This window comes from Pantherophis guttatus, chromosome 1, assembly GCF_059756535.1.
Source record: "Pantherophis guttatus breed Tessera chromosome 1, ASM5975653v1, whole genome shotgun sequence".
In the NCBI taxonomy this organism is placed as follows: domain Eukaryota; kingdom Metazoa; phylum Chordata; class Lepidosauria; order Squamata; family Colubridae; genus Pantherophis; species Pantherophis guttatus.
Genome location: NC_142063.1, coordinates 238,864,687 through 238,880,019, shown reverse-complemented (window position 1 = coordinate 238,880,019; position 15,333 = coordinate 238,864,687). Strand labels below are relative to the sequence as shown.

General features: G+C 37.7%; 1 long non-coding RNA gene across 1 annotated transcript in view; it reads left to right on the top strand.

The window, feature by feature from the left end:
- The window catches only part of LOC117660900 (uncharacterized), a 31,506-nt gene extending 20,261 nt beyond the window's left edge, over nucleotides 1–11,245 (top strand). The window contains exon 3 of the long non-coding RNA XR_004589839.2: nucleotides 10,942–11,245. This is a non-coding gene — a long non-coding RNA (uncharacterized LOC117660900). The remainder of the gene's footprint in view (nucleotides 1–10,941) is intronic.
- The last annotated feature ends 4,088 nt before the right edge of the window (nucleotides 11,246–15,333 follow it).

Genomic DNA, 15,333 nt, shown 5'->3' with positions numbered 1-15,333 from the left:
ATTGACAATATGTGCAATATAAATTCAATAATTTATTAATTGAATGCAGCTCAACTCCATAGAGAAGAATCCAAAGTCATAGTAGAGCTGACTTTACAAAAGTATTCTCTTCGTATTAGAACTTGATAGAAAAACAAATACACATCTTTTAGTTATCAGTCACTTACTAGTCAATATTTTCTCTTTTGTTTATGATTAAGCATTTTTTGAAGGTGTGACTATCTTTTCTTTTTATTACGTGGGAGTTGGCCATGCTAAAACAAAATATTTTCTGCAAAACATTATACTATTGCGGTATTGGAAGAATATAGCACCTGCAACTAGGTATAATCAAAACCAAGTATATTGCAGAAGTGGCAGGTGTTCTGATAGGACAAAATGCATTGTTTCTGCACACATGGAATTTTTAGATTATACTTTTCAATGACACACAAATCTCTCAGACAGGAAGTACAAAGCTCTGCCAGTATAAAGAAGTATGAAGATATCCTTGAGGATGTAATGCAAGATAAAGGTAAAAGTGTCCCTGTGGATTTTACCTGCTAGTTGTGACCAACTTTAGGGGTGGTGCTCATCTTCATTTCTTAAAGAGGCAGCATTATGTGGAGATGTTTTTGCAGTCATATGGCCAGTGTGACATCACATTGCACGCGGTGAAACATGGACTGCTGTAATGCAGGGACAGCTACATAAATACCCGTTTAGGACTGAAAGAGATATGGAAGTGAGAATGAAACTCAAGATTACCCCTCCTTGATTCTCTGGGGTACAAGAAGAGGGCAGAGAGAAATTACATCAGGCTTTCAAGATTCAGTTATTATAACCTGTGGCTATTTTATTGTTGCCTGATCCTTCTGGATCCCAGTCTGTTTCCTATCTCAAAGGGCTAACAAACAAGAATAATATATATTATATAATCTACTTTGTTTCCCTGATTTGTTCTGTAATCAGGATACCATAGAATCAGAGCTGTTATTTTAGGAACAGTGCTAGCAAGGCTGACTAGCACTGAGGTGCAGTATGTTTCTTGGTGGCACAGAAGTCTTAGCATGAGTGCATTAATATTGTCAGGGCACATGTTCAGGTTGAATGAACAAGTTCCTAATGCAACAGAGTTGGCTCTTAATATTGCTATGCACTAAGTGGTACAACACACATTAAATCTATGGAATGTTTTGGAGTCAATTCCAAAAGAGTGCTTCACAGTGTACTGGGATCTTAAGATCATATGGAATCTCAGTCAAAGAATTGAGGGAAAAGCTGCTTTAAGACTTGCAGACAAGTGCTATGTTTATACATAGAAACATTTTTTCAAATTGCTTTTGAAGTTCTAGTACACTGGGAAAATCTATTTATTTAGTGCCTTAATTTTAAGGCACTAAATAAATAGATTTATTTAGTCTCCTTCTCCTTCTCCCTCTCCCTCTCCCTCTCCCTCTCCCTCTCCTTCTCCTCCTTCTCCTTCTCCTTCTCCTTCTCCTTCTCCTTCTCCTTCTCCTTCTCCTTCCCCTTCCCCTTCTCCTTCTCCTTCTCCTTCTCCTTCTCCTTCCCCTTCCCCTTCTCCTTCTCCTTCCCCTTCCCCTTCCCCTTCCCCTTCTTTTGTTGTAGCAATGACCTTGCCAATGTCCTTACATGAGAATACATGTATATTTGTATGTCTACTGCACATGTGCATGTGTGTTTCTGTGTGTGTGTGTGTGTGTGTGTGTGTGTGTGCGTGTCTGTGTGTGTCTGTGTGTCTGTGTGTGTATCAGTAGTGGGTTTCAAATCCCGTTGTTACCAGTTCGCTCGTGGGTGTGCACATGCTTGTGCATGTGCATGACATCTCTGCACATGTGCAGAGATGTCCAGGCATGTGGGAGGAGCCTCCCGTTGCCGCCGCTACCAATATGGGAGGGAGCATACCGAGCAGTATGCTCCCTCCCATATTGGGGTAGACCAGATGCCTCGATAGAAACACACACACACACACACACATATATAATCTTACATTAATATAAAGTGGCAATGTTCTTGCATAAACTCAGGCTGTCTTGTCTTTTAAGTACTCATTAAGGGGCATATACATGACTATTTATTTTATATGTTATCATATGTATATAAATGTATGCACATATCAGCTAACCCAATTACCAGAAGATGAGTGTCACCTAGATTGCCCTTAACAAAGGCAAAGATTCTGACAAATAGCCCATTTCTGAATTGGAAACAAATCAACCAAATAAATAAATATCTTATCAATATCACCTCTCTAAATAGCTTGAGAGACAAAATGTGAGATCTATATTTCCAAAGTGGAATAATCAAATTAACTTTTCCCCCCTCTCTTCCTGTTCTTTTGCTGTACCCATCTGTGTGTCATAATTGTATTACACATAATAGAACTGCAGTGTGCTTTGACTGTATAGCATTTCTGTTGGCTGCATATGAATATCTCAGATGCTAAAAGGTTCAAAGAAATATCCTTGGAAACTGGCTGCACTTATCAGCACGTTTTGTTAACAAATGTTATCCTTGTTAAAAGGAGAAAGGAGACAGCCTTCTAATCCTTTTGCCTTCCCTGCCAACCAACAATTGTTTCCACTGTCTGAAAAACGTCGCCTAAAACGTCTGGTGATTTTTTATCCCCAGGCATTTATATTCTAATATGCCCATCTTCACACAAAGAACTAGTTGTCATTTCACACAGACTCTGCCTGTTGAGAACTGTATGGGAGTCTACCTGTTTGTTTAATAAAGGGATGAGTGAAGGCAAGAACTAAAAAAAAAAGTGGTACGCTGAAACTACCTAGCTAAAGTCTTTTGCCATTTTCAATCCCTAAAGCCAAATGTGGAAAAATATCTTCTTTAATAGACACACCTACCTGGCTCAAGAGCAGGCCATAATGGTGCTTTGACAATCCCTGGGCACTGGCCTTCATCAATCAATCAAAATGTATTTATGGTCCAAGTCCAAACACTATACAAGACCAGCATACAATACAATAGACATAAAAATACATGTTAAAGTTGCAAGAAAATCCCAAAGTAGTTAGGAAGTAACATTTGATAGAATTGAAGGAGGAACCTGTTCTTCATTATTATTTTGGCATAATCTACAGAAGAAACCAGAGAATGAGGTGGCTGGATGGAGTCACTGAAGCAGTAGGCATGAGCTTAAATGGACTCCAGAAGATGGTAGAGAACAGGAAGGTCTGGAGGAACATTGTCCAAGGGGTCACGATGGGTCGGACACGACTTCGCAACTAACAACAACAGAAGAAACTGGATATCTGGCTTCTGCAAAGGCTTCTGCTCTTTCTGAAGTCTTAGTCAGACTTCTTATAACCATAGGTTTATGCTTGTTTGAAAAAGCTCTAGTCCTGTGTTTAAAAACCAAGACTAGCCCACTCCTTATTTTGAAGTGGCTTCCAGACCTTCCTCGGGGCCATGCTCAAAAAGAGGTGCCGAGCAACCACTTTTGACATCTAGGCCAGGGATCAATGGTCTTCTACAATGTCCAATGTTTTGGAGTAGGATGCCATCAGTATGTTGAGAAGTATTTAGATATACAGCTTCCTATGTTCTAATTCTAAAAAAGGAGTCTCCATCTTTGAATGTGGCCTCATCTCCATGAAGGCTCTGACAAAGATCAAACCAGACAGAGGTGCTGTTGGTAAGAAGGAACTTAAATTCTGAGACAGAGATAAAGGCAGTTTTGAAACAGCAATCCCCTCCCCCCATTTATGAGTGCTCCTTGACCCCCAGCTGCCATTGGATTTGCAAGTGACAGTTGCGGTTAGAAACAGTTTTGCACAATTATAGCTAGTTGACCAACTGTGACCCTAGGAAGCTATTCATGGCTTGGTTGCAACCCATTGTGATTATTACAATCTACTTTACTTGGGCTATTCTTTAAAAAATGCATCAAAACTGCAACTGGGGCAAAATGTAGCAGCCAGGCAACTACTTGCACATAATATAGGGATCATATGATGCATTTAATAAAAGACCTGACTCGATATCAAATGCCTACCAAGCACATTTAAGATGTTGTTAGTGATTATCAAAGGCCTAAATCAGGGGTGTCCAGCCTTGGTAACTTTAAGATTTGTGGGCTTTAATTCTAGAAGTTTAAGTCCACAAGACTTAAAGTTGCCAAGGTTGGACACCTCTGGCCTAAATAATCTAGAGTCTAATTATATGTGTGATCACTTCTCCTATAACTCTGCCTGTTTATTCAGATCAGTAGGAAAAACTCTACTGAAGATGCCCACACTGTTAGAAGCTCAACAATCAAAATAGAAACTAGAGTCCTACCGTGTAGCTCGCCAGGTAAAGAAAGCATTCCTCTAAAGCAGTTCAGTAGGTTCCCATTCTTCCAATATTTAGATTTAGTAAAAGTATATCACTTTTTCAAAGCATTTACTTGTTAATTATTAATATATGGAACATATCGATTCTATGGGTATATACATGTGTATATGGCTAAGTATATAAACTTTGTATGTTTTATTGCTGTAAACCAGTGGTGGGTTCCTCCCAGTTCTGCCTGGTTCCGCCGAGCCGGTAGCGGTGATGATACGATTTCACCGAACTGGTTCTGTCCCCTGCCCCCGCACCCCCTCCCCACATTATTCTTACCTTTTATTTTGCCCCACCCCCAATCTATTGCTGCCTCCTGAATCTCAGCTGATGGTCTATAAGGAAAAAAACTGTTTAAACTCTTGCCGTAGGGCTTCAAAGGGCCGCCCTACAGCTGATCAGTGGTAAAAGGCAGTTTGGTGGTAGACCAGTGCCTCCAAAAACAAATGAGTAGACCAGTGCCTGCAAAAATAAATGGGTAGACCAGTGCCTGCAAAAATACATGAGTAGACCGATGCCTGCAAAAATAAATGGGTAGACCAGTGCCTTCAAAAATACATGAGTAGACCAGTGCCTGCAAAAATAAATGGATAGACCGGTACAGCTCTGCAAGCAGTTAAAAGCCTGGTAGACCAGTACCTCTGCTAAATCCTAAAGAATTGTCACATTACCATCAAGCCATGCCCACAAAATAAGCCACATCCACAGAACTGGTAGTAAACATTTTTAGAACCCACCCCTGCTGTAAACCAGTGGTGAAATCCAGCTGGATCTATCCGGCTCGCACGAACCGGTAGCGCAGGTGGCATCCCGCTGGGATGTCAATACGTCCCGTTTTTGCGGGACAGAAGGCTCTGCGCATGTGCAGAAGAGGCACATGCGAGCTCCCATGCGTTCCCGTTCCCAAACTGGTAGCGAAGGTAAGTGGATTTCACCCCTGCTGTAAACCCTTCTGGGCATTGCTCTCTCAAAAAGATGGGGAATAAATTCATTAAGAAATATGATGATAAAACCTTTTTTTTTAATTTTAACATGGCTCATATAAACACCAAGGCATTGAACTGTTTCAGCTTCCCAAATAGCATCCAGATAGGATTATTGAATTCATACATCTAACAACACTTTCATTTATCATGTAAAATATTAGTTAGGAAAGAAAATAATTTTATTTTTACTCATTTAAAATATTATGCAATTACTACTTCCTCAGATTGGACATGCAAGCTGGAGAAAGAGAATGTATTTGAGCTAATAAATGGGTAGCCACAGTTGTATTAGTTTCATTAAAAATATCAGTGGTGAACCCCCCCGAGAACATTTTTAAAGAAATGTTTTAGTAATGAAAACAAGTAATCGAGCATTTGGGTCATACAGAAATATGGAAGCACTATTTTGACCACTGGAGGGCTCTAATCTTTTTCAATTATTTGAGAAAAGAAGGAGCATGTTTCACATTAACAAATAAATCAAAATAATCAGTATTTCCACAAAATATACTTTCTCCTATGTAGATTTTTCCACTATATAATTATTTCTTTAGAGCCATATAATGAAATGTTCAAAATTTGTTGAAGAAGCTGATAGGAAGGACCATTTGTTCCCCAGCAATGTTTGTAGGAGCACATAGTAAGAGCTGATGGCACTTCTGCTTGTATAGTGTTGTATTGTTAACTGGACATTGTCACCAATGAATTTGATTCTCAATCCTCACTTTCGAGACATTTACATACGCTGGTTTCTCTCCCAATGTGACAATGGGACTTTGTATATTTCACATGAATAACATTTTACTGTGTTCCATTCCTAAGTGCTATAGTGAACTGGTTTGAACAATATTCTGGAATATTTTAAGGTAAAAATTGTGCCCTTCTCTCAAAAGGAAGTGTTCAGATAGTATTGATATGTCTTATGTTTGATTGGTAACTCTTTAATAAGCAATAAGCACTTAGACTTATATACCACATTACAGTGCTTTCCAGCCCTCTCTAAGCAGTTTACAGAGTCAGCATATTGCCCCCAACAATCTGGGTCCTCATTTTACCGACCTCGGAAGGATGGAAGGCTGAGTCAACCTTGAGCCTGGTGGGATTCGAACTGCCAAACTGCAGGCAGCTGCAAGTCAGCAGAAGTAGTCTGCAGTACTGCATTCTAAGCACTGCGCCACCGCAACACCGCAGCTCAAAATCATAATAACTGGTTTTCACTTTGAACTTAGTCTGGTAGATGGAGATCATATCAGTTTGAATCAGGATTCAGAGACTGAAATCTGCAAGACTGCGTACCAGTGCTAAGAAATTAAGACAGGAGCCATTCATTTATTTTCTTACCTTTGAATTATATAGAAAACGATCCAGGTCTTGTACTCTTCTTATTTACAATCATCTTATCTTATGCTTCCTTATCTGCTGTTTTAATTGGAATTAGGACCCTGGTGTAAAGGAATACAATAGCACTTAGACTTATATACCGCTTCACAGTGCTTTACAGCCCTCTCTAAGCAGTGTACAGAGTCAGCATATTGTCCCCAACAATTTGGGTCCTCATTTTACCTACCTCAGAAGGATAGAAGGCTGAGTCAACCTTGAGCCTGGTGAGATTTAAACTTCCAAATTGCAGGCAGCCAGCAGTCAGCAGAAGTAGCTGAATCTTTGGGAAGTCCTCCTAATATCCAGGTATGAAAACTTTAGAGGATGTCTGAACATTAAAACATTTATAACCCATGCTCTATCTAGCAATAACATTTAACTTAGACCAGTAAGGGCCTTTGTCACATACTACTTCAACTTATTTTATAAAGGTCAGGATATGCAAGCAGTTTAATTTGTCTAGGCTGTAACTGTAAATCCAGACGCTTACAGCTTTGTGTGGTTCAGCATTCCAACTTTCTAACAAATGTCTCCTAGAACAGGGGTCTCCAACCTTGGCAACTTTAAGCCTGGTGGACTTCAACTCCCAGAATTCCCCAGCCAGCAAAGCAAAGCTGGCTGGGGAATTCTGGGAGTTGAAGTCCTCCTGGCTTAAAGTTGCCAAGGTTGGAGACCCCTGTCCTGCTTATTATTACTTTAAAATTAAATATTGTTATTGAAAGGAAAGCATGTTGGTTCCGGAAGACAAGAAATACAAAGTAAGGGCCAGCCTTTTATTGGATGAACTTTGATTGGTGGAAATTTAGGCATGGTATATCGTGATTAAGATACAGAGAAAAGCTGAAGGAATCAGTATTTTCAGATAGATTCAGAATTAATATTCTGTCTGGTTTTATTAAATAATTCAAATGTCTTTACTACTGGGAAGCTTTGCTTTTTTAAAAAAAATTGATTAATTTCAGTTAGGTTTGTGAAGCAAATCTTATCCCTGGATCCTATGTTGTTTATCAATTTTGAAGGCATTATTTATGCATCATGTTTTCTTCTGGAGCACAAAGTTGACAGAATCTGAAGTTGCTGATGCAAAAGAAGGCATGGTTAATGGTGCTTTAGGAAAATCCCTAAGAATCGCCACTGAGAATATTTGTCCAAACTGTACATCTAAACTGGTTTGTTTCCCGCTCTCCACCACCGAAATATTGTCTAATTTGCTGAGCAGACAAAGCCCTTTTAAGAAATGTAGACACAGAAGTGATGTACTGTATGTAGAAATGTGGAACAAACCCATGAAATTAAGCAGAACAAGAACAAATAGACCACAAAGCTCCTCACTAAAATTTGGCCAATTGATGGAAATTAGTAGTGTAGTTCTTTGTCCCTTTGAAATGGCAAATGGATGTTAACCTAACACAGGATTTGCACTGAACCTCAGGGAAATCTTCAACCCGACTCCTTCGGAATGGAAGTTAAACCAAAAAATTCACTTCTGCACACATTCATGACATGACCATATATAAATAATTAAATACCCATTTCACTTTGAAAGTGTGGTCCTTTCCACCAAATCCTGGTTCGCATGTTTGGCATGGATTTTCATTCAGAGATTGGGCTGTTTCATGGTCTTCCTAAAGCATTTAAATTTACTTCACCTCCAAAGGCTATGGGGAGCAAGAAAGTGGCCTATTACTATATATAAGAATGTCATCAGTATTCTGAATCATTTGGACTCAGTTTTGGGGATTGGAGGAGAGAGAGTTGAGCAGACCAGAAGACTTTGCAACTGACTGTTAACTTCAGAATGACATTCGGGTATAACTTTCAGTCTATCCAGTGCAGGTTGAGCCATAAAATTATTGTGTGCAATACTGTGCATTTGTTTATTCTAAGGAACAAAAATATGTACATTAGATAAAAATACCCATAGTGAATGCATATGTTTGGGGAAAGAGGATGCAAAAATATATAATAGTAGAAATTTTGGTTGGAAATTTTGGTTACATATTGAGTTATACATTAACAAAGTTGTTTGGAATATTTAGACCTATATATGAATTTATGTGTAGATCGTGGGTTTATGCTAATCTTTGAAGGTTTAAGCTGCTTTGCTAGCTGGTGAAACATCTTGTTTCTAAGTATGAGATGAAGCAACCACACTTTCATGGGTTGTTCTGCTTCTCAGCCCCTTGTCTTTCACACTCAAGAGTGTTTCGAGGTTGAGAGGACCCAATTTCTGCAGCACTGGCTGAAGAATTTGCAACCTGGGTGGTTTCAGCAAATGTTGCAGATAATGCCCCAATGCTTAATGGAGCCTCCCAGCCAGGAGTGCCCTCAACAGGTTCATCCAGCCTGCTTGCCTGCAGGGCAGTCCTATGGCTATGTCCACTAAGGGTATCTCAGGATAGATGCTTGCACATGATAAGTCTTCCAGTGTACCCTGAAATAATCTAGCCTGGAAGCTCTTCAGATAGCCTTGGGGAGCAGTCAATGCTCTGATGAAGATAATCACATCACATCCAGAGTGCAGATCTCTGTTGAAGGGAATCTAAGTCACTTGGCACAAGCCTAAAAATATCTATGCTTTCTTGTTTTTGAAATCCTCAAGACGGAGAAATTAAATGAAACTTGGCAGAACCACCCATTTCAATAAATTGAAAGTGTGATCACCTGGTAGTTATTTCCTTTCTAGCACTGTGAATTTAGTACAAGGCAGGGATGAAATCCAGCAGGTTCTGGAGAACCAGTAGCGGAAATTTTGAGTAGTTCAGAGAACCGGCAAATACCACATCTGGCTGGTCCCAGAGTGGGGTGGGAATAGGGATTTTGCAGTATCCTTCCCCTGCCATGCCCACCAATCCACGCCCACCAAGCCAAACCATGCCCACCAAGCCACTCCCACAGAACGGGTAGTAAAAAATTTGAATTTCACCACTGGTACTAGGTGGGTATAATGTAGGAGGAAACGCAAAGAAGCAAAGAAATTCAGAAATGTCCTTCAGAGGAGAAGTAAGGATGTCTCCTGCCAGAACCCCACAGAATTTGATCAGCTCTACCTGTCCTTGTATACAAAAGAGGGGCTAACAAAGCTTTCAAGATATATCCCTCAGCTGACAAATTAGGAAATGAGTGAGGAAATTCATCAAATACACTCTGGATATTAGCAATTCAAATGGAACCCTTTCTATTTTTAGTTACATTTTAAAACAAACTAAAGATCTTGTAACAGGTGCATTAAGCTTTTTCTCAAAGAATGTTCTGTTGTATAACTGAACTCTCGGTAAGTGGTTTCAGCCCAAGCATCAGAAGAAAACATTATTCTAATCAAAGCAGCTTAATTCAGGTTATGTACAGTATTGTGTTGTGCTCATGAACTGGATATTGTGCTAGAACTGCTAATCTTCGGTATGTGATTTTGTGTGCCTGCGTGTATGCTTGTATATCTAAATCATGCTACACATGAATTCCTACACATTTATTACACCACCATATATACATATTCCAATTCAGTTGGACTGTCTGTATTTGACTCAACATAGTTTTATTTTTTTTCTTCGCATGCCCAATGAGACTGGAAACATATAGGGCCTAAGGAAAATGGCTTTTTTTCCCTCTTCAATTCTAGAACTATTATTACCAGTAGTATATTTAATTGTATCCTTAGATTTAGAACACCAATGTAAAAAAATACTCAGAAAAAAAAAAGCTGTATGTATTTACAGTGTGTGTGTGTGCGTATCCTTCGAAGTAAGGATTTTATTTTTCTCTTCTTTTCTTTTAAATATATGTTACTGCATTTTTACGAATGTTACACAGTCCAAAGTGATAGACAAAAGCTGATTATTGAGCTCATGCTACATTATTTGCATCATTGCCACATTAACCAGCAGTATTACATGTGCTTCAAAAATGTTTGGGGTGTAATGTAAAAAGAGCATTGCTGAGGGCTAGAGCTGATTAATTTTAGCTACATGAGTCAGATTTCATACATTTCTATCACTGCACATTGTGGTTGTTCTATTTAATTTTGGTCTTAGAACATAATTCCGTATTCTTCCATATTCTTTTGGAAGAACTGCTTGGCATCTCATGTCAGCATACCACTATTTATTAAAACAGGCATGTCTACCTTTTAGGATTTTGCATACACCTGAAAAAATCCCATCATTTTAATTAATCAAATCATTAAATGAATGTGCTTTTGTTGTCACTCTTAATGGTGACTTATTTTTTTCAGGGTCATATGGGAAAAGTCGAGTCTGCTTTAATGAATAGCAGGGAGAAGCTCTTCTCATGTGAGGACTGAAGTACTTCTTCTGAATAACTTATGAAATGTGAACAATTCTACAAGCCAATATACTGTGGTTGTTAAGATCAGCACTAAGATCAGGAAGTCCACACTAAACAAATAACTTACTGAGTGATTTTGATCCATTCATTCTCAGCCAAACTGCTTTGTTGTGCAGATAAACTAAGCCATTACCATTTCCACCAATGGAAGCTCCCAAGAAGTCTATAAATAAATGTAATGAAATAAATAACGTTGATTGTGGGGGGTTTATCCTGATGTATCCTGAGCAACTTCAAAAGAAGTAAAAAATTAAGATGACCAGTGCTCAATTTCTTGACACTGACACATGTACAAAAAAGGGTACAACTTCAATCACGCAACCCCAATCAGCATCTCGCCTGTTTTGACCTCTGTGATGTCCCTGTAGTGTATATTTCTAAAGCACCACGTGAAATTGTGAGTATTATATAAAAATCATCAAGTTTCCTATCCATTTTGATTAATGAACAAATATTTTCTGCAACACCGTGATCATACTTCACCAAATAACTACTGCAAACTTTGACTAAAACAGACTGTTTCCCTTTGCACAGTATATTTATTGCACAGTAATATATTATCTTATAGAGCTGTGTATATTAGGAAAATGAGATGAAAATGTATTTACAGTTCCATGATAATTTTTGTTGTTTTTGATAAACTCATAAGGAGACAAGGAAAACAGTCAAGATGAAATGGGAAACTGAATGACACAGAAATGTACACATTTGCCTATGCCAGGAAAAAAAAAGTCTTTTCATTTTATAAAGAAAGAGTCTTTTATAAATGTTCTTTTCAGACATTTATATTAATGTTGTAAATAATTTCAACTCTATCTCATCTGTTTTCGAGGCACATGATGACTAAATTTAGTCCACATTTTGATACCCACATGTCAAGGCATCATATAGCATTGGCAATAGTACATGTTGACAAATGATTTTTAGTAACTTACATTTACAGGGGTTTTTTAGCAGAACATATTTATTGAACACAAATATGCAAAGAAGTATCAAATGATTTTTTGGAAAGTTAGCTGACAAATTTTCAGAGGCAGCAGGACAGGGTTAACGAGCAACCTCATTTGCATTTATAGAGAGGAACATTTAGTTTCAAAAACATAATTAACAAACCTACAGTTACATGCCGAATGCCAAATGCCGAATATATCAATCACATTTTTATTTTATTTATTTTACATAACAAATTTAGAGACCTCCCATCTAATTCATAGAGCTAGTAATGTGTATGATTAAGGCAGGGTAAGGTTTGGAAATTCTGTTTGTGATTATCCAGGTCTGGCTACAGCTAGCAAATGCCTAAAGAGAAGAGTTTTAAAGATGTTTTGGATTCAGAAAGAATGAGAGAGAAAACGTAATAAGAGAAAGCAGATAAGAGAAAATTTTAAGATTATCTTCTGATGATCAGTCTTGCTATGGCTTCACAGAAATGATATACAGAGGTTTAGATTAGAAAAGAATTATGGTATGCCCAAAGAGGGACCTAAAATTCTAGCACCAAGAATAAAAAAAGAAAAAGATGTTAAATTAAAAAAAAGTCTGTGAGGACTCAATTCATTGCTTTCATGAATTTATTTCAAAAGGAATGTGTCCAAACTCACTAGAAAATATAAATGTGGCATCAAGAGATTTCCAAGGGAAACTCAATAAAAGCATAATCCCTGCTCTCACCCCCTAAACTTCCTCATCTCCACCCATCATCATATAATTACAAATTCTGCTGTAACTGATTTCTAATTATTCATTTAATAAGTCAATGTTTTCCATCATATTATCTTGATTGACTATCTAGTTGCCAGATTTTGTTTGTAAGCCTTCTGTGTGAATACCCTAGATCAGGAAATTGGATTAACTAAATAAACATCTGAAGGTATCTAATTCTAGATATGTAAATAGTGTAGGAGTTCTGCTGTTACATCATCCAGATTCCAGTGTGCCACAAAAGCAGAAATATCTCCTATTAATGGCATCTACATAGCAAACTGTGCTTCTGTTCAGAAAACACAATTTATCAAGTCCAACCACTTATTATAAACCAAGACCACCTACTCATCATGCCACGTATCTGATACATAATGTAAAAAAAAAAAGTTTTTAAAAAACCCTTTCCAAATGCCCCCCCCAGTTATAAAATTGAGGTTCTGAATATTCTGAATATTTAGTCATCAATCCCAACCCTACATTTGCCATCATTCTGTGATGACTCCAAATGACAGAATGCACATCCTGTCTAATCATTATTTTTTTGTCCAAGTCCACATGCAGATGGATTTTAAACAACTGTCCTTTCCAAGGGACAAAATGTGAAAAAATAGGCTGGAAATTTGTTCTTTGCTATTGTATTATGAGGCATCTATGCCAACTTACTCACAGTCTGCTTTCCAGTCTTCAGCCACAGATAAGAAGGGCAACAGAGAGGAGAAAATCGGAATTCAAGTAAAACATGTAGATATCTACCAAGAAAATTCTGTTTCTAGGAACTAAATGGTGCTATTAGTATTCACAGTAAGATTGTCTACCTCCAATGATGAATTGGATAGTTAATATGATAAGGGGTATATTTGATGGTATGAAGACAAACAATCCTAATGATCAATTATGTCCCTTAAGGGTAGCCTCTCACCATCCTGGTTATGTCAATAAAAGCTAGTGGCAATAACACTTGGATGGATCACAATCATATGAATATAACAGACTTCAAACCATTACACAAGATCAGAACTGGAATAAAATAACCTAATTTCCTTATATAATGTTTCACTACACCATACACACATACAGACATAAACTACACTTGGTCTTAGCCAAAATATTTTGTTTTATCCAGAACATTATCCATCCATTGATCCATCTCCTCATCTTTTTATCTATCTGTCTTTCTAGCTAGCTAGGTATCATCATCTATCCCAATTCTAAAATCCAAGCCTTCCAACTAAGTTTGTGTGAAGCTTTGCTCTGCACATTATCATCCATGGAAGGAAGCGCCTTTCAGTCACCACTGATTAATACCAAAGATGTTCCTCATTGCTGGCAGTATAGAGCTGTTTAAAATATCTGTTCAGAGACACACAACTACCTGCAGATAGACTTTCAGTACGATACAATGAGGCCATTTTGACCATTATAGTCACAACATTATTAAGCATTCAGAAAATATGCACATTCCTCTCCCAAATCTAATTACTGTCACCCATAAAATAACAACAGAGTGGCACTTGATATGTATTTCTCCTAGGCCACTTATTACAATGTGCCAGGAAGAAGCATGAAAGAGAATCTGACACATTTTGCTGCCTAATGTAGGCAGTCCTAATAATATTTCCTATGATGGTAAAAATATAATAACAAATAATTTAGCTGTTTGGTATTTTTTTCACGAACTGCAAAAATTGAGCCATATGGTAGGGCTGACCTTGATAATCATGAAGCATACAAAATTATGGAAGTTGATGATTTAAATAAAGTTCTGTAGGCTTTTAACCTCCACACATTCACTGTGCTATGTTCTGTGTTCAGTTTTGCAGCAGATACATAAGCTAAATTTGTTTCTTTTCTTTACAGAGAAACATATTATTCCTTGAGATGCAAAGATGAATAAACGTGTCCATTTCAGTTTGGATCAGTTTCTCATTTTCTTCTGAACGTAAGGTCATGTCAGCTTCTTTCTATACCATAGTGTGCATTCTGAAAAAATATGTTTGAAGAGAGGTACATATTTTGTTCGCATTATCTTCTAATTTATTCAATTCTGTGTACATTTGTCCTAATACGAGTGATTTCTACAAGCTATTTACCACTAATTTAATGCATTTTGCATTTTTATCACCTTAAATGCATTATTTTAAATGCTGAACTACATCCATACATTCTGAAAAGTGCAGGTTTGTTTTCAGAATATGGGAGTGGGGAATCGTTGTCTTTATGTGTGAGTTGACTTTTTTTTAATTCATGAGGGTTTTTTTTCCCCCAAGTGGTCAGAAGGAAGAATTATTATTCATTACTTTTGGTTATTAAATAGATACACAACATTTTAAGGGTACATGTAGAAAATAGACTTTACATTCATTAACATAATAGCAAAATAGAGCCCTTTATGGTAGTATATGATGTGCAATAATCCTTCCTAAAAAGGCTGCTTTGGATTAAATGTACCACTGTCTCATTTATATGGTTATCGATGTCCTCCAGTTCCATCTGCCTTTGTTCTTGTGTCCCAGATTCCCCAGCAATTCCTACTAAGCCACACAATTTGCTCATCTAAAGTGTTGCTATAGAACCC